Raw genomic sequence first — 26,109 nt, forward strand, 5'->3', positions numbered from 1 at the left:
AGTAAGTCTTCATTATGCCAGGAAAAAATTGAATTTTTATCATGTTGCAAGAGTATAATTTCTCTCTCTTTATTCTTGCAATGTCTACGCACACACAAAGTTTTTAAGTTTTCAGCTAATTGAACCACTACACTTTCTTTGGTCCTCTTCTGATCCTGTTATCATAAGTGACCAGTGGGTTCTTATTCAGTTTATCCTAAAACAATCCCAGTAAGGTTAGCAAAGCCTACATACAATGATACATTCCATGCTTTTCAAAGGGGGATTGCACTGTTACCACTACAAGGTAGAATATCATATTGAGAAAATCAAACTTTTTATTGAGATACCAGTTTTTCACCATACATTACATTTTGGAGCACATTTTATTTTTCTGATCCTTTATCGATGTCTGAAAAGATTATGAGGGCAGATCAGAAAGGTAAATTCTTCTGCCTCTTCTTCCTGAGACATTTTTGATCTCTTTTGGCTCCTGTCATTATCTCCACGTGCATAAAGAGCATGCGATAGTTAATACATGAGATCACTTTGTCTGGAAGGTCACAGAATAAGTTCCTCAAATGTTTTTCTCCCAATTGTGCAAGAATAAGAATAATGTGATGGGCAGCACTTTTAGGTGAAGCATGGTTCTCAGTTCTGCTTACAGTCCATGGTGTCACACATCAAATGATTCTAACATTATTGTTGGTATCAGTTCATAAGAAATAGTGGCTCAGCATGCTAAAAATTAAGAAATGTGTTAAAACAAAACCTATTAGGAGCAGGTGTGAGACCAAAGCCAAACTTGTACTTTTTCACTTGCTGTCTCTCTTATTTTTCCTTTCCTGCTTTTTCACAGGATCTTTTTGTCATAATCACTCTCATAGCTCACAATTACAATCTCGTTAGACCGAAAACTTTTCATTCTTATTTGTTCAATGTTTAAGGAAAAAAACAAGCAAAAGAAAAGAAACAAGCCCTGGTTCCAACTGGAGACATTTGCAACTACTGTAATGTAAATAATATGTAGCCCAGACATACAATGAACTGAGGGACTGCCAGTACTTTCTGGGCCCACACACTTGGAAGGCAGTGGAGGGAGCAGGAAATGATTAGCAGAGGGGAAAGGCAGAGCTCCACCAGGCAAAGCTGAGGAAGCTCTGCAGTTTCAAGAGTTGCCAGCCCTGCTCAGGGCTGTCTTTGTGCACATGTTGAGATGTGGAAGCTGCTTGAGGTCAGCCAACAGAGTTGTTTCCACACTCACTAAGATTTTGTCTTACTGGCCTGAAAGCACTCACAGGTTAACAATAAATAACAAGCATGTAGTGAAGAAAGGAAGCAAAAAACTCGTTTTGAATTTAGAGGTTGCCGATAGCACTAGCTGTGTTAGTAGCAGGAAAAAAAATGCATCATAAATGTCTAAAGCACCTCAGAGTCACTCAAAGGATGAAGAAAAATATTTATTTGGGCTCCTTGCTTGTTTTCATTCACATCTACGAGCTTGCACACACACACACTAAACCCAGCTGTGTTCTTTGTAAATTTAAAGCAAAAATCATTTTATTGAGTCATCAGCTGGAAGAGGTATGAACTCTTTCAGTAAGTAGGAGCACAAGAGATTTTCCACAGGATCCTTTGAAAGTCTCCTTCGTCTGGGCTGAACCATCATGTCTGGCAGAAACTCACTTCTGCTGACTCCAAGACCCACATCCAGGACATGAATATTCATCATGTTACTCATGCTGCCTTCTTTTCCCTCTGATGTGTTTGACTCCCAGCACCAGGCAGACACTCAAGAGCAGCTGTGGAGATTTTGCCAGGTTTTACTGTTTGGCCTAAGCAGGAAATAATTTTCACATCCCATGAAGCTTTCCAGTACAAGGGAGTTCTTTTCTTTCTTTTTTTTTTCTTTTTGTTTTTTCTACCCTGCTTTAATAAAAAATTCTTGACTAAATGAAAGTTTTCAGTGAAGAAAACAAACAATTCCTCTTACCCACCCTAAACTAAATCAAACCAAGAAAATAATCCCCAAATCAAGAAGAAAGGCACATTTTCCATGATTCAGCCCCCAGATCTGAACTGGGATGCCCTGACACCAAGTTATCTTTTATTTCAGTAAACATTATTTCAGTCTGTCTCCTCCCTTCATTCCCCACTTGAAATTCCAGCTTGAATCTAAGAACTTGTTTTCCCAGTAGAGCTTCACTGAACTGACTGCTGAATTTTCAGGTTCTAAAAAGTATAAAAATTTTATATTTTTCTATAAACAAACAAATTCCTGCCTAGCTTTACTTGTAGCATTATTTGAGATCCTTTAAGAACATGTGAGAAAATTTATTCAAGACTGCACAACTTGAAATACAATGGTTCATATGACTTCTACAGCCTCTTTGTAAGATGATAGAATCACAGGATCACAGAATGGATTGGATTGTAGAAAACCTTAAAGATTCATCCCCCCTGCCATGGGCAGGGACATTTTCCATTAGACCAGGCTGCTCAAAATCCCATACAGCCTGGTCTCAAACACTCCCAGGAATGGGGTATCCACAGCTTCTCTGGGCAACCTGTTCCAGTTCCTCATCACTCTCATAGCAGAGAACTTCTTCCTAATATCCAATTTAAACCTGTTCTCTTTCAGTTTGAAGCCATTCCCCTTTGTCCTGTCACTACATGCTCTTTAATAAATAGTCTCTCTCCATCTTTCTTGTAGGCTCCCTTCAGGTACTGGAAGGCTGCAATTAGGTCACCCTAAGCCTTCTGTTTTCCAGGCTGAACAATCCCAGTTCTCTTTCTTAGTCTTTCCTCACAGAAAAGCCCCAGCAGGTCTGTGTCCTTCCTGTGCTGGGTACCCCAGAGCTGGATGCAGCACTGCAGGTGGGATCTCACCAGAGTGGAGCAAAGGGACCGAATCCCCTCCCTGGCCCTGCTGCCCATGCTGCTTTGGATGCAGCTCAGGACACATTTGGCTCTCTGGACTGTGGGTGCACATGGCTGGGTCATGTCCATTCTCTCATCCACCAGCACCTCCAAGTCCTTCTGGGCAGGGCTGTTCTCCATCTGTTCATCCCCCAATCTGGGCTGATACCAGGGGGTGCCCCCAACCCAGGTGCAGCACCTTGCATTTGGTCTTGTTAAACCTCATGAGATTCCCATAGACCCATTTCTCAAGCTTGTCCAGGTCCCTCTGGATGGCATCTCCTGTTCTTCAGGTGTGTCAACAGCACCACTCGGCTTGGTGTCATCAGCAAATCTGCTGAGGTAAGTTGTAGTACACAAAAGGATGCTATCCCGTTCCCACACTTGTCTACTGGAGCTTACAACAAATGGGAGAAAGATGACAACAGTTGCCTCCTTCTGGGTAATTGCAGGAACTGTGGGATCCCCATTAAATACCCTTTGTGGCTGGAAGCAGGACACGGGGTGCTGTGCAAGCCCTGCTTGCTGCATGACCACCACCTGGGAGCTCTAACATAACCAGAAGGCCATCAGCCTTAACAATGCCAGGAAAGGGAAGTCTGTGAGATGATGGTGGTACAACATTTTACAGGTTTCGAATACCCCAAATGAATAAATAACCCCAGTTTTGAAATAGGCAATGAATTGCTAGTATTATGGCTAGGCACAAAGATAAGAAGAAAATGAAGATGCTTCTATAAGATTAAAGGCCAATTTTATCTAAGAGATACAGAAAACCACATCTAAAATATTATTGCCTAAAGGAGAAGCTATTAATACTGGAATAGACAAAAGTGGTAGGGTGATGAGCCTATAAAATACAACATAACGCATGTAACTCTTCACAGAAAAAAAGCAGGAATCTGCACTAGCTTAGTCATTGGTTAATGTTAATGTTTGCTATTAAAAGAGGTGAGTTGAGTATTAAAAGAGGTGGCTTCTACAAAAGAATAATTCTATTCAGGGGAATGGGTCTATTTAGCCTTAAAAGGACTTTTCCCATTAATGCAACCCGTAAACTCTCATGTAGATGTTTGACTCAGTCAAATATTTTGCATGACACTGACACATTTGACAATAAGATATTTGTGTATAACCTGAGCTTTAAAACACATTTTAATATCTCATTAAAATTCCACTTGGAGAACATATGGCATATAAAAATTCATTTGTTATCTTGATTGATGGCATTTCAGTGAGCACTCTTTGATTTTAGAATCAAAATATAATCTTAGACCTAATGAAGCAGGCTGTGCAGGCTGAACTTTTTGTAGCTTCCCACAAACTGCTTCAGTATTTTTTGGCAGCAATTTTGTGAAACACATCAGAAGGGACAGATCAAACATACTTTTAAAATATGTAGTCTGGTAATAATTGTGATTATATGTGCGAGAGATAAAACAGATATTCAATGACTGATAACATTAAATAATGGAATTAATAATAAATGGAATCATCTGGGAGAAATGGAAATATTCTATACAGGGAGAATTGTTTCCATTCTGGGTGGGACTGAGGGAAGGTGAACCCAATCTTAACAAGTGATGCAGTTTGAAAAACAAGTTATGTGAACAGTGTGTGAAACATGAATGTCAGCAATGTACCATTAGGTGGTGGCTGAAGGAAAACAAAGAGGTTTTAAATCTGTTGGCTTATATACACTTGAGAAAAGCAAAAGAAATCTTATAATCAACAACAGCTGAACTTCCTGAACTCTTTTATGAGTCCTGCATCCTGTGTGTATCTTTGTGACAGAAGCCTCCTGAGCATTTCAATAACTTGACTTGCCAGTTGCCAAGATTTCCATTATGGAAATCCATATCCAGACAGCAACAGACCCTGTCTTGTTCAGACACCTGTCTCACAATCCCCCTACAGAGATGCCTTTTTTGCTCTTGATTACAGGGAGAAACCTAAACGTTCAGTGCAAACCGAACAATTGGATTTTAAATGGCTGAAAATAGCATAAAAATATGTTATGACTATCTTACAGACACACAGAGCAGGAGTAGGAATAAGTGTAGGAGAGTTCAGCCTGTCACATTCAGTTCTTCTACGCTGCTGCTTTGGGAGTTTCTCCAGGACTGTGCAAATATGTACAGCATGCATCTAGCTTAGAAATTTTTACTCCACCTCTGAAATGCTTAATTTTGAACTGCATGTTTTGTTTATCTTTCTTTCTTTTTCCTTTTTTTAATTCTCATTAGCTTAAGAAACCTGAAAAAGCTCAAGAGAGAATGGAAATGCATCAAACCATCCCTTCCTCCTCCCACTTGCGAGCAGTGCTTTATTTTAGAGGTAAGTTTGGGTGCAAATGCCTGTGCCAGACATAGCTGTACATCATCCTTTCATACTGAACCTGGGCCTATTGCTTGGGTCTTCCTGCATAACTTGGTCCTTTACCTCACAGAATATGGGATAATCTTGTGAATTGCTTTTAGATTGAGTTTTAGGATTATGGAATTTTGCCCTGTCTCCAAAGGGGAATAATGAGCTACTCTTTTGTGCTGGTAGATTAACAAGGTCTCTTTTTCCCTAGATAGTTAGGAAATGCAGAGGCTGGCTCAGTGAAGCCCTTAAGGGCTCTTTGTACCTCAAAGCCTACCATGCTGTGGATGAAGGAGCATGACATGACCATGCATCCCTTCTTACTCACTTGGGCCGTGTCATGCTCCTAGAAGAGGCATTACCTTCCATATAAGCCACCATCAATCTTAAAACCAAGTTTTCTGAAGTATATGCATATAAAAATTCAGGTGCAAAAATGTCTCATATCTATATTATATCCACATTATTCCCACAGAGACCAGATGTTCTTTCTGAATGATGATGATGATGATGATGATGATGATGATGATGGTGATGATTGCAAGGGCAGCAGTTGCTGGGAAATTTGTTATTGCAAAGCAGAGAAGTTCACAATAACAAACCCCACCCTCTCTGCCAGCACGTATTGAGTACACATTACACCACAGACTAAATTTATGCTTTCCTCAAGTTCCTTTTTAGCTGCCTTTTTTTTTCTTTTTTTCTTCCCCCAGCTTAAAGCTGATATATTTCTTATTTAAGGTTTTGATCTGTTCTCACCAGGACTGCTACAGGGTTATGGGATTTGATATGTCATTAAGATGGGCCACGTGCAGTTCAGGGCAGTACATTAATGGCTGAGAGTGGGTTATTCAGAACTCTCAGGCTCTCCAACATGCCATATACCACCCTCCTCCCCCTCACCCACAAGATCAGACTTAGCTCACGTTTGTTTTTAGAAAGCAGAACTTGAAGCCAGGTATTTTGCCACAAACATTTTCAGGCTTACAATCCAAGCAGTTGTAACTGAATGCTGTCTCTCACATGGAAAAAAATTCTGAACATGCTGTACATTCTTCAGTGCAAAATAAAATCCAGATGGCCTTTATTTTACAAAAAGAGTGGGACCAGCAGATGAAGAGACAGAAGTCCTTTCTTACTCGCATCCATTTCCAAACCTTGATAAAAAAAAGCAACCAGCCGAAAGCTCTTGTGACTGGCCAAAGGCAGGCAGTTACTGAATTATGAGATAACAATATGAGGAGAAACATGTTCTTTCTAAAAATAAAAGGACATTACCAGATGCAAATTGAATTAGTATAGGTGTTTATCATCTTGCAGTCCAACAACTCAGTTTTCAAAAAAGAACTGGACAGCCTGGAATGTGGAAAAGTCAGGTCTTGTGAAGAACATAGGTTGCTGTCACAGAACGCTGGGAAAAAAAAAGTGGAACAAGGTAATTTTGAGTCAAAAATGAAGATGTTCTGTTATTGATAAAGGCTGGATGGAATATTCCAGGGCTATGAAGATACTTTCTCAATTTCTTTCAAAAGAGAATTTAAACATGGTTCCGCTAGTTTTGTGCTGGGGTGGAAACAGTTAACTAATGGTCAATTGATGCCCTCTTCCTGCCACAGCATACTAAACCCAAGAAGAAATAAGAAATGTTCCACAGTATCCATTTAAAATTCACCTAATATTTTCAGAAAATTCACTGATTCATTTGCACAAATAATGAAGGCAGACATTCCTTTTATTTTTTATCAACATTACAAAGGGGGCTTTTTTGAAACGTGTTTTGAAATGTTTCTATATATATAACTTTATAGTTGCTGTTTACTCTTATGACCCCCTTCTCTTCCTTCCAGTTTTTCTCTTAAAAAGGGAAAAGTAGAGCAAAAGCACATCTAAAAAAATGTGTACTTTAGCCAGAAGAACTTTTTTTGTCTTTTAAATTCCTTAAAAACATTAGGAAAAAGACTGAGAATTTTTTTGGATTTAAAAGTTCATATTTAAACAATACCCTCCATTATGGTGGGAGGATTTAGATCTAGATCTATTAACAGCTTTGAAGATAAGCCAAGAACTCAATCCTCAAAAATTAATTAAGTGAAAGTACTAAACATTTCATTTAGTTTGGATGGGAGGAGAAAGGGAGGGATCTGTATGTTTCAGTGTGGCAGGAGAATTGAACAAATTAGGAAACTGCCAGGGATACTGAGGAGTTTTCTTTAGATTAAACAGAGATACAAAACAACAAAGCAGTAATAAAAAAAAAAAAAAATAGTAGAGCAGAGAGAGTGGTTTTCCCTCCAGATTTTCCTCTTGAGTTCACAAACTGTATCACAGTGTTCTAGGTGCTGTAATAAGGGGGAACAGCCCTGACTTTTTTGGATGAAATTTTGTTTGATCTAAAGCACTGGAGTTTTATCGCTGTTTTTAAAATAACATAGAAGGTTTTGTTTTGCTCCAAAAATTCCTAAATGAAATACTGATAGAAAAAGAAAACTTTAAAGAAAACCTCCACAAAATGCTGTTGCAATTTCTAAATTCTCCTAACCCACTTTTTTGGTGATTTGTGAGAAGAGGCTGAAACCAGTGCTGTACAAACCCCATTTCTTAGCATGTGCACATGTACGTGTATGCATGGCTATGTGCACATAAGCATACGGACATCGATACTTGTCTGTGTGTAGGTAAGGATAAGAAACACCCCGGTCCCGGCAGGTCTGCTCCTAACCTGGGGCTGTTCCATTGATAAGCCCCTGTGATCCATAGCACAGCCTGTCCTGGCCAGGTGCTGCCCCTGGCTGTGCCCCTGGAGCCCAGCCCTTGCTGCGGGGCTGTGTCCCAGGGTCGGGAAGGCAAGACCGGCACTGCCAGAGAGGTGTGCAGCCACAGCCTTATGCAGTCCGAGGGTGCCTCTGGATCCTCCCACCAGCTGTTCTGCCTTGTGCTCTGCAGGCTGGTTGCTGTCGCCAGGGCTGTGGCACGGCCCCTCTCCATCGAGCCTGGGATCCCGCTGGTAGCTCCAGGGCAGGTGCGCAAGAGCCAGAGTTCAGGGGAGAAGCACCAGTGTTAACTACAGAGCTGAGAGACTTCTTGCCTGAGGGAAACGGCATAAGACTGTAGCTAAATGCAATCAACAGCTAGAAATAGCTGCTTTCATTTGGATCAGAGGTTGCCTATCTCTAAATTGGCTGCTGTGAAGGAGAAAATAAAAACAAGAGCTGTGAGTCACAGGTTCTGAGGGAAGGGATGTGTAAAAGACTGTAATGGATTCCTCCCTGCTGCCGACATCCTCCAAACTGCCCTTGGGCTGTAGTTTGATAAAGGCAATGAAAGCTGATATTTCCATACCCAGATACTTATTTAGCCAATATTAGCAAACCAGCATAAGCTGAAACACATTGCACTCTTTTGTATGCTCAAATCTGAGACACCATGAGAACAGCACTGAAATGATCTGATTTCATGTTCCTTAATGAGTTTGCCTGCTACCAGAGACCTCTCACATGCACTCGGCTTTGTCCCAGAAATGACTAAGAAAGCTTTCACTCAGGGCCAGACCTCTAAAACCAAAAAGAGTTGGACAACACTACCTGTAAACTATGCAGACAGTTTTTAAACATCTTGTTGAAGCTATGCTGCTGATAAAAACTCTCAATCTTAATATTCAACCATATTTGCTTGATTTTTTTGTTGTTTATATGTTTTATTAAAATTCCTTTCCTTACAAGAAATCTTACATGAATTACATGACTAAAAAATTTAGAGAAAGCAAATGCTACAGCAGTATAAGTACAGCTGGAGGAAATTCCTGTTTTATGTAAGCCAGAAAGCGATTTGTGTTTTCAGTAAGTAGTTATGTGTTTGTGGGTTTGTTTGTGTATCTTTATATTACACATTCTCGTCTAATGTGCCCAAAATCTATGTTTTCTGTATCATTGTTCATTCATATTCCACACAAGTCTATCTATTTCTGCTACAGCTTCTTTTGTTGAACTTGGTATTCCAGACAAGGACACACAATTGATTTATACAATCCTATCATTCATTTGATAACATTTCTGTACCTTTGTTTACACATTGTTTGTTTTTATCAATGAAGTTATGTCTTCAGCACACACTTGAGTACTCATTCTGACTGATAAGATACCTTCATGGGTGAATAAAGCTATTTTGGATTTTTGATATTTCTATGAATACTTCTCACTGTTCCTTTTTCAATCTTCTGTTTATCAATCCTGAAAAAGTAGTTTGATGACACATTCAGCAACAGTATTAGATTTCCCTAACATTCTACAAGGAAATTTGTGTTGTCTGGCAAAGGTACTATCTGATGCCACAGGGAGAAGAAGTTCCATGCATTTTTTAATTGTTTATTAGGTTTTATTTCAATGACAAATTGTGTCTTATGGAACCAGGCAAGAGTTTAGGAAATTTTTGCCCTTTAAGTTGTGTGATTGCTCATATAAAAAAACACAATGAATTTTTGAAAACACATGGAGTCTCTTTTAGGAGTCAGTGAAATAAATTTGAGTCTATTTTTATTTTTTTTTTTTTTTTTTTTTTTTTTTTTTACTTCAGTAAGCTCCAGGTGAGGCCTTGAGACTGAATTTGGCCCACACAGTGAAAATCTGTATTTTAAAATTTAAATATTCTCTGAGAAAGCAGAGCGCCAAGAGGATTAATTAAGTGTTTTTCCATGTTTTCCAATGCAATAGAACTGCCTTTTGGAAATGATTTTGGAGACTACTTTGAAAATCCTACATAGTAATAGTAAAGGTTTAACAACAATGCAGTAAACATATCAAGTTACTGTACTTCATTCTGTTCCACCTATTTTATCTGGAAAGGAACAAGTTATATTTGAAAATTGTGTAGAAATGTTTGTGAAAACTGACTGCTCATCTTACTACCTAGCTGTGCGGGTAACAAATGGAAGGAGTCTTTTTACCATGTTTGTTAGGCCTTACTGTGTGACACTCCCCAGAAAAAACTGATGTAGGAGCCAAAGGATCCTGGGACTAATCATATGGCAAAGCAATTGTCTTATTCTAGGGAAATCAGTTCTCATCTCTGTATAATTACTGTCCTTCCTGTCTGTGGTCTACTTCATCTAGACTGTAAGTTTTTGCATGCAGTAAAATGAGACCCATTTCATCATATGTTAGCCTTAGAAAAGTAAGAATCTCATTTCAGTTAGTTTTCCAGGCTCCCTGTACATTTAATAAAGAGAAAGAGAGAGAGGCACTTCAGGGGATGAAACATTTTCCTTGTCTAAGACTGGAATAATATTAATTGCTCTCTGAACAATATTCTCACTACCTCTTCCTAATGACAACACTTTAAACTAGATGTTAAGCTATGAACAGATAGAGTTAGGTGAGACAACTCAAGCCCTTTTGTACATTGCCCGACACCTTATCTCAGTTGCAATTTCCAGATACGACTTCAGTAGAAATAAATAACAATCTATTGGGCCAAATGGAGGCCTGACATTGTTTTACTGTCTTTTGGTGAAAATCTCATAGAGATGTTAAGTTTTCAAGGGAGTTCTCAGCCTGCATTCGGCAGAAGACCAAACCATATGTCTGCAATGGTTGTTTCTTCCCTTATTTATATATTATATGGAGTGAGGCAATATTGGCTAACTCACTGTTCTATGATACAATACCTCAAGGGCCCCAGAATGAGATCTGATGAACTTGTGAGCTTCATAAACAACATGCCTTTTTAGGAGCAGCAGAGGATCTCTGCTGACCTACCTCCTCTGCAGGTACAAGCCCACTTTGGTGTTTAGGCCAACTCTCATGTCATGCCCTGGTCCCTTATTATGCCACAGGGCTTCAGAAAGAAAGAAGTGAGAGATAGGTTTGTTTCTACTCATGCTAACTCAAAACTGAATTTATTATAAAACTGCATAATCTAAATCAGCTTTAATATAGTTTTATAGTCCATTAGTGCCATTCTTAAGCTGCAGAAAGCCTAAATTACAAACATAGCCCATAGTTCAAGATATATTTTATAGCAGTGCATCAAAATGGAGGCTGTTTATTCAACTCCTATGTTAACTTCTCTTAATATCTCACCAGAGCTTTCTAACCCAAAAAGATGGATTTTCAGTTCACAGTTGCTGCACATCCCTAAAAGGTCACACAGAACTTACTCTTCAATAAAATTACTCACTAGAAACATATTTTAGAGAATTGGTAAATTGCCAGAGTGAGGTTCTGGGTGACTAGATACCGTCCAGTTCAAAGCAAAAGGCTCTGCTGCAGGGCTTTCTGTATGGGCAGCGTCTTCTCTGTGAAGGTGTTTTGCCCTATCAGTGATTTTGTGCTAACTCAGCTGTGCTGGACCCTGTGGAGCAGAGATAGTGAGTCATGTCAAGGTGCTGCAGACTTTTCACCCATCCTTAACCAATCCATGTCTGGGCCCATCTTCCACATCTCACTGTACAAAAATATACATTGTGGGAGTTGTACATGAACAGACGTTTTGGATTGTATCTTACTCCACTTATGTACCTACACACAGGGGTAAATTGTGTGACTTTATAGGCCTTGGTACACATATGTTGCAAATTGCCTTTTTAGTGAATCCAGAATCACAACTGAAAAATGACACATCTAAAGTTTCTGCATAGCAGAATCCCCAAGCATTTCTGTCAGCAGTTGTCTTATCAGATATCCAAGTTCAGCTGTTGCAGGCTTTTGCTTTTACTTAGGGAAAATTCCATCTTGTGAAATAATTGTCAAGAGTTCTTGAAAAAAACATGAAAAATGAGAATGAAATATTCATGATTCATATGCTAAAATTCACATTTTTCTATGGTCTGTGAATGTTGATTTCTGAAAGGCACAGCAAATGGAAAGAGAAGCTTAGCTTCAAAGGGGATGTTATAAAGGTAAAGAATCTGATTTAGCAGTTCTACTTTTGTTCCTCCTTATGTCTGTTAGGTGGGTTACTGCCTTTTCTGTCTCTTCTGCCCCTGTATTTAACCTCATTTCAAAGGACAGCTGTATTTCATCACTCATAGCATACTATGAAAGCTCATTAGGTGAGAGGTCTTCCTTTTCAAAATGTTTTAAATATATTAATTATTTTCTAGAGTATCTTGAGCACATTCTAATTCAAAGTTAAATAATTTCAAATAAATGCATTATGATGTATTCTTTCACTTGCCAGGATCCAAATAAGAGGGAAAATATCTCATTTGAATTCAGTATAGCTTTTGAGTCCTTGAGATACACTTTGCCAGACAACAGCAACCAGTTGAAAGTGAGGGTATTAGGTATTCAACAGGGGTAACTAATACTTCCTAAAATATATGTGTTCTAATTGGTAATATTCAAAACTTTTAATTTTCAGCTTTGCTATCTCAAAGCAAATTATGATTTGTCTATATCACAGAAACTCCAAATGAAGAAAACTCACAAGTGTATTCCTCAGGCAGGTCAGAAGAAACAAGCTTCTATTTACAAAAGTTGTATTTGTGTACTTCTCTCTCTGAGACTGCACTGCCTGTCAAAGCTGGTCTCTAGGAACCATTATGACCTATCTATTCTTTGTATATCACAGCACATTTTTTTAAAGTGAGAAAGAAACTTCACAAGGTGTGAAAGTTATGATCTTCAAATATATTCTATGAATTCACACATAAAGGGACAGACTTTTTTTTTCTCATTAATTGTCTCTGTCTTCTGCTAAACTTTGGCATTCATATTTGTGTGTGTTGCATTAGCAAATGAAATATCTTTTTTGACTTAAATAATAGAGCGATATTTTCGTGTAAAATATTTCATGTGCTTTTTAGATTCTAGTGTGCAGAGTACACAACAAATATACAACTAATTTCAGGTAAACTGACTCAACCCTTTATCAAATCGTGCATATAAAGGCATTATCAGGAGATACTGCTTCTATTCCTAAACTAAAAGAAAAAAATGTCCATTTCGATTAAATTAATAAGCTTCAGTAAGTCAGTAGAATAATGCTAAGTAATGCCAGCAGGATCTAGCTTAGAGCATAAAGACTGTTTCCAATGCCAAAAGAGCTCATTATGGTTTGATAGCCAGATTTTGAAAAGATAAAATGTACCAAGAGCAGCATGGATCTTTATGATCTTCAGAAGTGGTTTTAGGACGGAGTAGTTTTGGAGGGTTGAGCTAAAGTCATATTGTAATTCCATGGAGCAGGGACTTCCTCTCAGCCGTTTTGCTTCCTGTAGTAATCCATTTCCTCAGCCAAATGTTTTGTTTTAATTCTGGCCACCAAGAGATAAAGCTTCTCTACCTGAATGAGACCTGAACCCCAGAGTCCTCTGGATTCTTACCTGAACCCTGATAATGACATTTTCTTTTCCATAGGTCTCTTACCTATTCTTTCTTTTCTCCCCTTGGCACAAGTTCTGCTGTGTTTACGTCAAGTCCTGTTTCTCTTGGGAATTAAGCATTTATTCTGCCTTGTTGTTCTCTAAAATTGGCCTCAAGACCTCAAGCCACTCAGCTCCTGAGCAGAATCCACATTTTCGTCAGATAGAAATCCAAAGTGTCTCAGTCAGGAATCCACAATACTCACAAGACAGATTGTGAGCAAGAAATTCTGAGGACAGGAAGAAATCTTAGATTTATTTTGCATTTTTTGAAAGATGCCTACATCCTCTCAGGATTCTGATTTAGGGGTATGAATAGCCTGAGTCATTATCTGAGGATTAAGAAGAAAAAAGAATATGTCTACCACCTCTGATGATTAAACATCTGAGCCTTGTCAGGACTTGCATGAATGTGAACAGAACCTTTAGTAATAGTATGGATATTTTCAAAGTGCTTTAGTGGCACAGATGCAGGTATTTAAATGTTGTGAACTCCAGCAGCAACCTAATGAAGGCTTTGAGAACTTTGATTTTGATCCTAGACTTAAGTTCTTAGGTCCTTTGTGGCACTTACATGACTATCCATGAGAAAGTGTTTTTTTGTGTTTAAGGAGTTGTGTTGCTCGTTTCTGTACAACTGTGACTCTGAATGAGGAGGTGCTGATGGTGGCTCATCCTACACAGCCAGAGGGGTCTGAGAGGATGATTTACCAGAATGAAAACCGTACCTATAGTTGCTTGTTCCATACTGTAATGTATGGACTACTCACACTTGTGCATATTTGAGTATATTATCCACTGCACTCTTTTTACTTCTGTTTTTTTGGGTTTTGGTTTTGTTTTGTTTGGGGTTTTTTTGGATGGCTTTTTCCCTCTGTTCCTGCTCAGTGTCTGATCTTTTAAGTTTTGGCCGTTTTTTTAGTCATTTTATTTCAAATAACTTGTTAAGAAAGAACAAAAACTTAGTCTACCTGAAGACTGTAGTAGCAGACCTTCTGGTTCTGTGATTAACAGAATAATGATCTGTTTTGTTGTTGTCACTCCAGAAAAATTACTCAGTTCACCATTTTCTGCAAATCCAGTGTACACATCCGTCTATACAGGCAGACGTGCACCTCTGGCATATATTGAGTAGAACACATTGCACAGGAACAGATTGCTGCTTGCTTGCATGGTTTTTGCAGAGTAGCTGTAATTCAGCAGAACCTAGCTGAAGATGTTACCCTTTTCACTTAACAAAATGACTGCAAGGTTTCTGCATGTTTTTGTGAAAGAAAAAAAATTCTTGAAAATGCTTTTCTTATTGGCATTTAAATTAGTTATGCTGCAAACCTCTTGATGCAGCTGTAAAATGATCACTATCCCATTTGTTGTTTATAAGGCTTTTTGTTTTTGTTTTGATAAATGATAATGGTTAAGATTGAGACATGCAAAGACATTTCAGTTTTGCTATTTAATCTGTAAAACTCTAATTGTTCAAAAACATTATTTTAAAAACATATCTGATGCACTTTTACAACTTTTTCTATAGTTATCTTGCTATTAATGTGCTTGTTTTAAAAGATAATAATAATTTTATGCATGGAACGTCATCTCACATTTTATGAAGTATGATAAAAGGAAGCCTCTCTATCCATCTTTAAAGCTTAATATAATGAATCAACATGAAAAAAACCACTTGCCTAAAAGCCTGTTCCACAGGTAGGGTGGAAAATGAGAAACCTAATGGAAAAGACAGGAAAAGTCAGAGTGTCACTGCCAGAGCTAGACTTAGGGCTGAAGCTGCCAGAGCAGCACGCTCTGCTCACAAGGGAAAAAGTCACATGTGCAAAGGAACACAACACCCCCCAAAAGTGATTATTTATGCCACTATAACTATATATTCATTCTTCATATTCAGATAGAAAGAAAAAGAATTATGTGGTATCATGTTATCCATTAAAGATGCGCATTCTTACCACAGAAATTCAGTGATTTCACCATAACTCTCCCAGTCAGCATAATATTAGATGTCCTTCTGCAGATTACTGATTGCAGGCTCTTTGTGCATGACCAGATTAGTCCCATGAAGGGGGTTGAGTGCTCAGACCTGCACAGTGCTTCATCTAGAAGCTGATAAAAAGATGTGACTTTTACCTGGATTCTGCGGTTGTGCTGAAACAATGATAAGAGCAAGAAGTTCTAGATTTAGCTACACATACACATCAGGAACTGGAAAATCCATTATGCACTATGTGTCAGGAGAGCATAGCTAACTGAGAGGGTGCTTGACAAGAATGGAAACCAGTCCTGCACATCAGACCCCCTCTCCTTTCTCACACACATAGAGCAACCATTTGTTGTGCTGCCACGGGCAGTGCTTGCTATCAGTGGAAACTGTTTCCTCTCCACTGCTTTCCTTTTTGCAAAAGGCTAGGGGGGAGAGATGGGTATTTCCCTTTCATACTAACTGCAGGCTCAAGATGAACCCAGATAGGTAATGTGATTAATAACTAAAAGCTGTGCTAGCAAGTGACACAGTATCTGCCTCTACATGCCCAATTCCGCCCCAGGTTTCAGTGGAAGGTCTGCACTCTAGCTTGCTCAGCTTGAGTGTAAACCTTTTTTCACTTCTCTGTTTTGAGTTATTTGCCATCAAGATTTGGGTGAGCTCTTATTAATTTTCATGTTGATTTTTGGCTGGTTTTTTTTTGTTTCTTTCTTTTGCTTTCTTTTCTTTTAAAATTTTGTTTTAAGAAACTGAGACAGCAGATATTTTTGTTCAAAGCCATTTCAATTAACAAGGCTGTATTCAAACTTTAGAACAAGTCAACACATATTAACCTTCAGGTGGCAGGCAAACTGAAAATCTCACTCCCAAAGGACAGCAGTTGAAACAGTTACAGGGAAGGAGAATATGGACAAAACATTACATGATGGCCATTTGCAGCATTGCCAGGTTGGATTCTATATTGTTCAGGTGCTGATTTGCCACTGAGCATGGACTGGACAAAAAAAAAGTCTTAAGGTTAAAAAAGAGCTCTCTGACCAATGAACTTAAGCATCCTTCAGGATAATTAGCAGCTTTGAAAACAGGGTTTATGGACATGTATTAGAAATATGACCATGTATCGCTGAAATGGGAAGGAGGTACGTGAAAAAGTGAGACTCTTGACTTCTTGACTATTTTTCAAAATCTAGGGTTCATTAAGGAAGACAAAACCCCATTGTTTGCCATATTTATGTTTAAATGACCTGAGAAGCATCAGGAAGACTTTCTTTTTGAAGATGCACGTGCTCACAATTTTATTTGCAGTGACAGTTTTAGGTTTTAACCAGCTTGTAAACTGGGAACAAAAATTAGCAGAAAGCCTTTATGTTTATTGAACGAACTTTCCCACAAGAGCCACTAAGGCTCTTATAGCCTGGTTTTTGCTGTGTATATTCAGGATCCCTTAAGCTTAATTTTCACATGGGAAGTTTTTTTATTAATTTAAGAACATTGTTTTCTTTGCTCAAATAAACAAAGAAGTTGCAAGGCACAATTATTTCTGGATCTGAAGTACTTAGGGTACAAAATTTTTAATTTTCATAGTGTTTCAACTATCAAACAAACCTTAAACTCACTTTTTATACGAATACCAAATTAAATGAGAAATGTTTCTTTCTAGATGCATCACTTTAAGTTTGCATGCATACTAGAAATTATGTTTTAACTTTTAATGTTACAAGTTTTTGGGAATGGGCCTAAAACACCAAATATTTTTTGCATCTTTTTTCAAGTGCCTGAAAAAACAGCTTGGAAATGGAAGTTGCATATTCCTCTGATTTTTTTATTTAAACACTCTGAAGAGAAACATCCCAGTCCTAGGACCATGTTAATGAGTTTCTTCATTAAGTGTTTAGGTTAGACCTGAATATTGCTAGAATTCTCTTACTGTGTGCTGATGCCATTTCACTATTTCTTCTCAGTCACAGGTAACTAACTCCCTTTTCCCCAGCAATATTGCTCTGTTTAAATATTTCAGGAAAACATCTTGTCTTAATGAGATGGTATGGCACTTCCAGTGGAATCTCTCCCACTTTGCCTCTCCCTGTGTCATGTTACACAATGATTTTTGTACCTCTCTGTAGTATTAAGATGTGCCAACTTTATTTCCTGACTGAATACCTGCTTCAGGTATGATTTAAAAGACCAGCCTGTCGTAGAGCTTCTTCTCCTCCTAATCTCACCGCTGTTCAGTGAGAAATTTCAGGTTATGCCAAATCTTTATCTACCTTGCCCAGCCTCCAGAGCTCTTGGCAAAAGGCATTATTTGAGCTACATTCATGTTCCATTCCTATCCCAGGGCAGCTAGTCAAATTCTGAGAGATGCTGAACAGGCATTTGTTTTGTTAGATTTAAAATAGTAAATCTCACTTATAGTAACTGTTGAAAGCACTTAGGAATCTTCCTCACCCTCGGTCATCTTAATGTGCATTATGATCAAATTCCAAGACTTTTCACTGGTGTGTATAAAAAGAAATTTCTGAAATTCATCTTTAAGAAAGTACAATATCTTTCAGCTTTCTTAAAAAAAAAGAAAATGATGACTTTCCACATGCTGGGAATATGTTGTCTTATTGCAGGGTTGTGATTATGTTTTGAGAACAACTTACTCATTAGTGGCAAATGTGAATGACATCACTAAAACAGAAAGATATCTTATTGTGTTCACCAAAGTTAGTCAATAAAAAGGCTTCTTTCCCATCTTTTTTTTTTTTTTTTTTTAAATTTATTTCTGAAATGGGATGTCTGTTTTATTACGGTAACCATGAGGACTTCAGAGTATATGCAAGACAAAGCTTATGAACACAACTAGTATTTACTGCTAGGTCAACTGATACAGTTTTAAAGAAATAAAAACGGTCAAGCCAAATCTTGAAACATGTATTTTTCCAACAATACTGGCTGACCTACTAGAAGATACTACTTGCAAATATGGCATAATGAAATATTTTATCTTTCACGACAACTGGTAGTCACAGGCTTCCTATCTTGTATTTTGCAAGATCATTTTATTAGAAAAAACAGGGAACATATACTGGAGGAAAACTAGCTCATCATCTCATAGACAATGTTAATTTAATCTAAACTTTGAAGTGAATTTCAGCTTCCCAACTACTGTATCAGCCTTTTAGATCAGAAACCAGAAAATCCTGAGATTTTCCTCCTCCTATGTTATGCAAACCAATGATCTATTATTGGAATCTATTTTATTAGTAGCACAAATAAATTCAACCTGTACTTGAAAAAGTACAACCTGTACTTGCCTTAAGGAATAAACAGTGAAACATTTATGAAAAGTGGAAATTATCCTTAAATGACTGCAAAAGTGTAGAACAGTTTTATATACCATGTCTTATTAAAATTCTGCTAAATGAGTACAAAGTTGGTTGGCTTAACGTGCATTTATACATTTTTAAGCAAGATATATATTGCATGAACCAAGGAACTCTGAGATTTTTTTTTTTTTTTGTAAATAGAGATATCTTCAGTCATCTTTGTCATAGCACAGGTCTAAGTAATTTATATTATTACTATTATTCTCTATGGGTTGACTAGCTGCTGCCACAGCCTTTTACCAAGCCAAGAAAAGGGGGATATTTCAGGGAATTTAAACCTAAACCAGGAAGAGTTTTAGGCTTCAGTGCCTTTCATCATCTATACCTGGAATTGCATGAGAAGGGTGCTTCAAGATTTGTTAGGACAGAGGTAGATGGAAAGGAGAAAAGAATGGCTGTGGAAGGGAAAGAAAAACATAATTCAGAGAAAAGAGATTCATGCTGAGCCTTGATGTTGTGAACTCTCATGTCTGAGAAATGAAGATCTATCAAAAGGAATGTTAAATTAGGAAATATGGCTATTGAGCAAAGAACATGGTTTTCAAGTCCTCTGACTGATGCATAACCATGCCACAGTTTTTATCACTGCCCAGGAAATAAACCAGCCAAGTTATTTAAACTTTCTCCTCTCCAGACTTACATTTGGAAGGGAGCTGGGTGTGCTCTCTCCTTCCATGCATAAGGTGACCCAACTACCTTTCCCAAAATGTCCCTGGCTTTCCCAGCTGGAATCAACAGAACTATGATGGCTGCATGAAAGAAGCAGACACATCCAGGCTCTCCATGGCCTAATGGGATCAGGTCTTCAAGGAAAGCAAAAGATGCTGTTTTGTGTTTGGGTACCCTGAGGGACAGTGTCCACTCCAGCTTACAGGGTTGCTCCTCTCATCTCAGCCAAACTGGATCGTCAAGGGAAGGAGGGTGGGACAGCATATCTATATTCATCCTTTTATCAGTAATTTCCCATTCTTCCACTTAAATTACTGTCCAGCAGCTCAAAGACCAAATCTACTGTCCTTCTCCTCTTTTCTTCCATCAAGAGGCTGGGCATTGTCTGCCCATTTCTGGTAGGACGTTCTTTGTCTTGTGTTCATGCACAGTTGCACCTGTGGAAGGCAGCCATCCGTTCTCTTAGTTGTATCAAAATAACTAGAAATACAGGCAAGAGATAATTTCTAACATCATTATCTAGCTGGGGGAGTGTAACAGCAAAAGCAAGTGTGCAAGTTAGGGGAAAAGAAGGCATGCAGTGGAAAGCTGCGTATCTCACTGAAAATTGGCACAATGCTACCTAGAGAAAAATATATAGCTTTGTGCTTCACCTTCCATTATTTGGTCACTTAAGGGATTTCATAGCCTGAAATTGCATTTATTTCCATGTTCTATTTAGGCATAGTTCTATTTAGGGTTTCCCTCCCCTGTCTCAGGCATCCCAGAATGACTTGATAGTACTGCAGTATCTTGGTTTTGCCCTCCTATGAGGAATTTTGCATTTGAGCTTTTTCAATGATGCTCCAGCTGTTTGCCAACTAGAATACAAAGTTTGGTTTTTGCCTTGAAAGCAAACATGCATTTCTTTTTGAAGGATCTCCATGGTGGAATTTGTCTGTCACTGAGACATTAGATGTAGAAGATGTAAAACTATCCCTCAGCTATGTGGTGTGCATATACAAATATACATAGATATACATATGCTCAATAGAAACCAGCTTTATGAGAAATAGCTATTCCACTTAGAAACATCATGTCAATTTAGTTTTATTGGTGGAAAAAAATTACCCACACAATAAATAAGGAAGTGAGTTAAAACTGAGGCCAAACACACAGTTTTGTGATGTTCTTCTGCAAAGCTGCTTCTCTTAGACATCAACGAGGAGAGCTTCCCCAGTGTCATTGAAGTTCTTCTGTCTTACTGCAGCTAAGGATTTGATCCTGTTATTTGAACAATTGTAAAAGAGTGCCTGATGTTTAGGAATTAGGGGAAGCTAGACAGCCATGTGGTGTCACATAAGCCAATGATTTAGCCTTAATTTTGTCTGACTAAAGTATGTAAAGCAGTGGTCATGAAAACAGTAAGTAAAGACAAAGCAGTTTTGTCCTAAAATTGCTTAACGAAGGCAGCACTGGCTGAACAGTAGCACTGGTTTTTAGTGACCTTTCATAAAGAAAAGGCAGTCTGTCTGTCATTATGCAAATGCAAGAACATCTGTTCCATGAAACCCTGTAATAATGCCTGAGGTTTGCATGGTATGAGAATAAAAACTGTTTTGACAAAGGCTACAGAGTGCGCTTGTATTAGCCAGACAGCCTTTTTTTCTAATCCAAGTCTACCTCAAGCGTAGGGGGCCAGACCTTCAGCTGGAGAAAATTGTTGAGGCTCAGTGGAACTGGTTTCTCAGAGCACTGTTTTATTTCGTGAATAATGAAATCTAAGAGGTAGCTGCTTTATCAGAGCGTTGCTATTTCATTAGTAACAATGGCAGCAACGGATGGGTGACACAATGTGAAGTGTTCATTGCAGCCTTCCTATGCAAGCCACAGAAGAGGCAGTGAGCACTGTTTTTAAGAAGTCTGCCAACGACTAACTCACATCTGCTTTGGTTTAATGAAAAAAAAAAGAAAAGAAAGCAGTATTGACAGCAGATATAAACAAGTGGATGTCTCAGTTCTGTTTCATACTTAATAAACCTCAGGAAATACCTATTAAAATCTATTGATTTTTCCCAAGACTGTTACCACCTCTGAATTTAAATGATGAAGGGGCTGGTGTGCTGTGGGTCGTGAGTGCTGGGGACTTGTGCACTCCAGTGGTGACTGATAGAAATATTATGAAGATGGAGATCAGACAGGAACACAATGTACTGCTGCTCACATAATCTTTTTAGGAAGAGCAACCACAGGCTGCTTTCATAGGCCTAACTGGAGCACGGGGGAATTAGAGCAGAATTTCATCTTGCTGACGTACGTCACAGCTTCTTTTCAACATCAGAAGCAGGGGCCTCCTCCATGTATGGAGCCAAAAGATAGCTCTGTCCTTGGCTGCAGGGGGAAAGAGGAGACTGCTTGATTTCTCTGCATGGGGGTAGTCATGGGCTAATGCCAGTCCTTGCTAGAGGATCTGCTTTAGAGCAACCATCACCCTTTCAGAGCCTAGCTGAGCAGCATAGGATTCAAAAAAAATTTTCTGCTATACCTATATTTAAAAGCACTTAACTTTCACATCACAGATATTCACAGATATATGCACAAATATTTGCAAGGGCTCAAAATTAGCTGGGAAGTTTTCCTCTAATAGTGGGTTTTGTTTGATTGTTTTCAAAATCAAAAAAGGGTGGGAATTTAGCCAGCTTTTCTATAGGAATGCAAACATTTAGACATTAGGTCTAAGTTGAGAAGGTGCCTCTGGCTGATCACAGATGTTTCATATAAGTGGGAGCGTTCAGTTTCTGCCTGTGCCCATGTTTGTTCACCAAGTACAGGGCAGAAGCCAGGACTTAGCTCACACCACCCTCACGGCGTCCACATAGCTAAACAGGGATGAAACAAATCCTACCCCAGAGCCTGTAACGCAGAAAAGGTTATGATAAATGATTAGTCTTAATTTGCCTTAAATAACTAAAACCAGGAAAGAGTCTGGCATTTGTTAAACAATTTGGCAGTTATTTTGGGGGTGATGGTGAAAACAGTGCAATCGACACTATCTCTGGTCTCCTTTCAGGAAGTTACCACCACAGCCAGCAATTGTTGATGTGGATGTTTGCAGGAGATGAGCTCTGTGTCCCCTTTTCTCACTGCAATCCCTTTCCTGCCTGTTGAAAGTGACAGCAGTGTAGGACCATCTGCCTTACCACTACAGTGCTGAAATGTTTGTCTTGGTCTGGAGTGACTTTCTTGGGCAGGATGACCATCCAGCAACGATTCCTGCAGTGAGTGGGCTCAACAGGGCTCTCAGGAAATGGCTGTTTCAAGCACAGGGTTACTTGTGTTCCTGAGGGTAGCACATGAGCAATGGGCTATTTCTGGCAGTTGTCATCATGGACTGGTACACATCCCATGATGATATTTTTTCCTGCACCTTGCAGGTTTGGGGGTGGCATCCTGGGGAGTGCTGCTGGTTTCTGTTCGTGTTTTTTTCCGGTAGATCTCATGTATTCCCTCATGAATTAAATTTACCTTTGGCAGTGAGCCCAGCGCCATATCGATTTTGAGTCTGTTTTTTTTCCCAGTAAATATCTGGGACTAAAATTTTGGGAGCAAACTACACAGCAGATTAAAGAAATAGATATCATTTTTTTTTCCAACAGAGAATAGATCACTTGCTTTTAAACAGAATAGGTTACTGAAAATAGCAGATGAATTGTTAAAGCCTCTAGTTGTTTACTGGTAAAATTGAAATGTTTTCAACTCCTTAAAATTTACGCAGATGTTTTACCTTCAAAATTGGCATTACTAATTCTCAGGCTAAGAGAGTGATCTGAAATATGACAGGAAAAGCAAACAGAATTTTTTCTTACAAGATATAACCAAAAGGTCAGAATTATGAGGCTTTTGTGAAAAATTGTTTTTTCTCTGAAATTACCTTCTTCATTTCTAAATGCAGTTATCGATCAAATATTGAAAAATCTATAGTGTTTTCCTTCTCTGTGTGAATCATCTTGCTTTCCAAGGTGGAATTGAGAAAAGGAAAAATGTAAGACACAGCAACAAAAGCCAAAAATCTCCTAAATCAACTAGCATCTTCATATAGTTTTAAAATCCAAGGAAAATAAAATTTCCTAAAGCATTCCTAAAATAAAAATATTACTGAAATTTTCAAGATATCTGATACAAGAGTTATATCCTTCCACCAGCTCTGCAATTGCAATGGTCAAGCAAACTTTTTAAAAAATAGTGCATTAATTCTACATTTCCTGTATTTTTTATTGCTTTCATTGCTAGTGTTCATGAAACGTTAATAGGCACTCACATCAACCAATATATGCCTGCAGCTTTAGCTTCATCTCAACATGCTATTATGTGATTACTATATAATGCATCAGAAATTACTTCTCATTATTGTTTTTAATCATGATGATTAACTTGGATGGCTTCTTCAAAAGTCTAATTCTGCATCTTTATTTGAAATCATAAGAGACCTTCCTTAGAACCTGAGACATGCCAGAACCAGACAGACAAATTATGTCAGCCACCCTTATTTTATTACTGGTTACATGACAAGTTTGTACTCTTTGGTGAATCTGTCCATGAAGTAAACAACCTTGTTTGGTCATGCTGTATATGGATAGTGAATAACACGTGCAGTTAACTAGCTTTCCAGAGAGGCAGAATGTGAGGAAGCAGAGATCATTTATTTATGGCATTATTCATATTTTAAAGCCATCATTTATTTATACTGTTGATGCAGTTTTCTTACTACTGTCATATCACAGTTGCCTATGATTTCCAATAACACAAGACCCCATATATTCTACAAACCAACACCCAGTCACCACGGGCCATGAGTGCAGCTTTCTAGTATACACTGCACAGAAGAACATCAGAGCAAAATAATCCTTCATGCATAATTCACAAATCCAGTCTCTACATGCTTTATGCACTGCTGAATTACTTGGTTGTGCTGAGGTAATTAGAATGAGCTAAAAAGCAAATTACGGCAGGCATGTGCTGTAACATTATTATTCTGCAGGCCTGGATTTTGAAATTGCTGTTTTTGAGACCTGATTCTGACATAAAATGTATTCAGCCTCCATTATATTTCAGCCCAGTGTCTTACGTCTGAGGACATCCGTGGACTTGTTTCAAAAGATTACACTGTCCAGAAACTCTATTTGATTTCTTTCTTTTTGCCTGAAATGGGCCTTGACATTTTAAAATCATTAAATGCAATCTGTTTCAAATGCTCACAAAAGGTCACAAAGACTATGGGACTGCCCCTGCTATGCTACACCACCACGGCTCTGATCCACTTTAGCAGGGGGACTAAGTGCTCAAGGCATTCAAAATTGAGCTCCTAATGTATTAAGTGCATTAGTAATAGTCACAGCTCTGCTAGAATTTCCATTACAAGGTCTAGATTACCAAGAGGAACTGGCTGTTTGGGATGCAGTTGACTTTAAAAGGGTTTTAGTATTGCGTTGGATCAGAGCCTGAGCACATACTTGATCTTTCCAGGATTTAGTTTTACTTTTCCTGCAAAACATGGTTTGCGTCATTTTGTTTTGGGTTTTTTTTGGTGGGGAGGAGAGAGGGGGAGATAAAAAAATATAGTTGGGGAACAGTCTGAAAGAAATACAAACAGCATGTTGCATGTATCAGCAGCTGTTTACAAGCCTCTCTTTAATTTCACACCAAAAGTATTTGATGACAACCTAAAAGAAAAAGGAATAACTCTAGAAAAGAGAACAGCTGTGACATGAATACCTTTCTTTCACACACTGCATCATTGTCTATTTGACATCAGAAAGACAAGTTACTGAAAAGAAAAAGGTTCACCCATTTGGAGAATAAGATCCAAAATGCACTAAGTTTGCTAAATTTAATCTGATTTATTTATCACTGGACCAAGTTTTAAGGCTGCCTTTTTCATTCATTGAAAGTAGTAGTAAGCCCTAAATCTCTTCTGTCAGGTCAGACTATGACCAGACATTGCTTTTTAAGAAATCCTCACTCTCCTATTTCCAGCTGTTCCTCCTCACTCTGGATGCCCCCTTGTCTCCATTGTGCCAGGGCAGTGCTGAAGCCTTTTCTCACCCTGATCCCAAGTTCATGGCACATCTGTGTGAACAGCTGTGCTGGCACAACAGAAGTGGCTATAGAGGCTCCTGAGTGGCCTGGATGCTCCCTACAGCATTCCCACCAAGAAACGTTCCCGGGGCTACAGCCTAACTTTCAGCTGGGCACTCCTGCGTCGCAGTAGCAGTATCACAGTGCTCAATCCCAGCCACCAGAACTACACCAGCATTGTTGTAGGAGAAAAGCAAATGTTATCATTTAGTTTGTCCAGAGTAATGCTGCCAGTCTTGCTGTTTCTCACAGCTCTCCTTAGCTAACAGATAAGGCAGGCATCAGATCTGCCCATCTGTACAAAACCGCACACATCTGTGTATTTATCTGTGCGTTTT

At 38.6% G+C, this 26,109-nt stretch overlaps 1 long non-coding RNA gene across 1 annotated transcript in view; it reads left to right on the forward strand.

Moving 5' to 3' along the window:
• The window catches only part of LOC121659485, a 124,316-nt gene that overhangs the window by 34,237 nt on the left and 63,970 nt on the right, over positions 1-26,109 (forward strand). The window contains exon 2 of the long non-coding RNA XR_006014346.1: positions 5,145-5,235. This is a non-coding gene — a long non-coding RNA (uncharacterized LOC121659485). The remainder of the gene's footprint in view (positions 1-5,144; positions 5,236-26,109) is intronic.

This window comes from Corvus kubaryi, unplaced genomic scaffold (assembly GCF_017639235.1).
Source record: "Corvus kubaryi isolate FWS band 111438036 unplaced genomic scaffold, C.kubaryi_AGA036_p1.0 137, whole genome shotgun sequence".
Classification (NCBI taxonomy): Eukaryota; Metazoa; Chordata; class Aves; order Passeriformes; family Corvidae; genus Corvus; species Corvus kubaryi.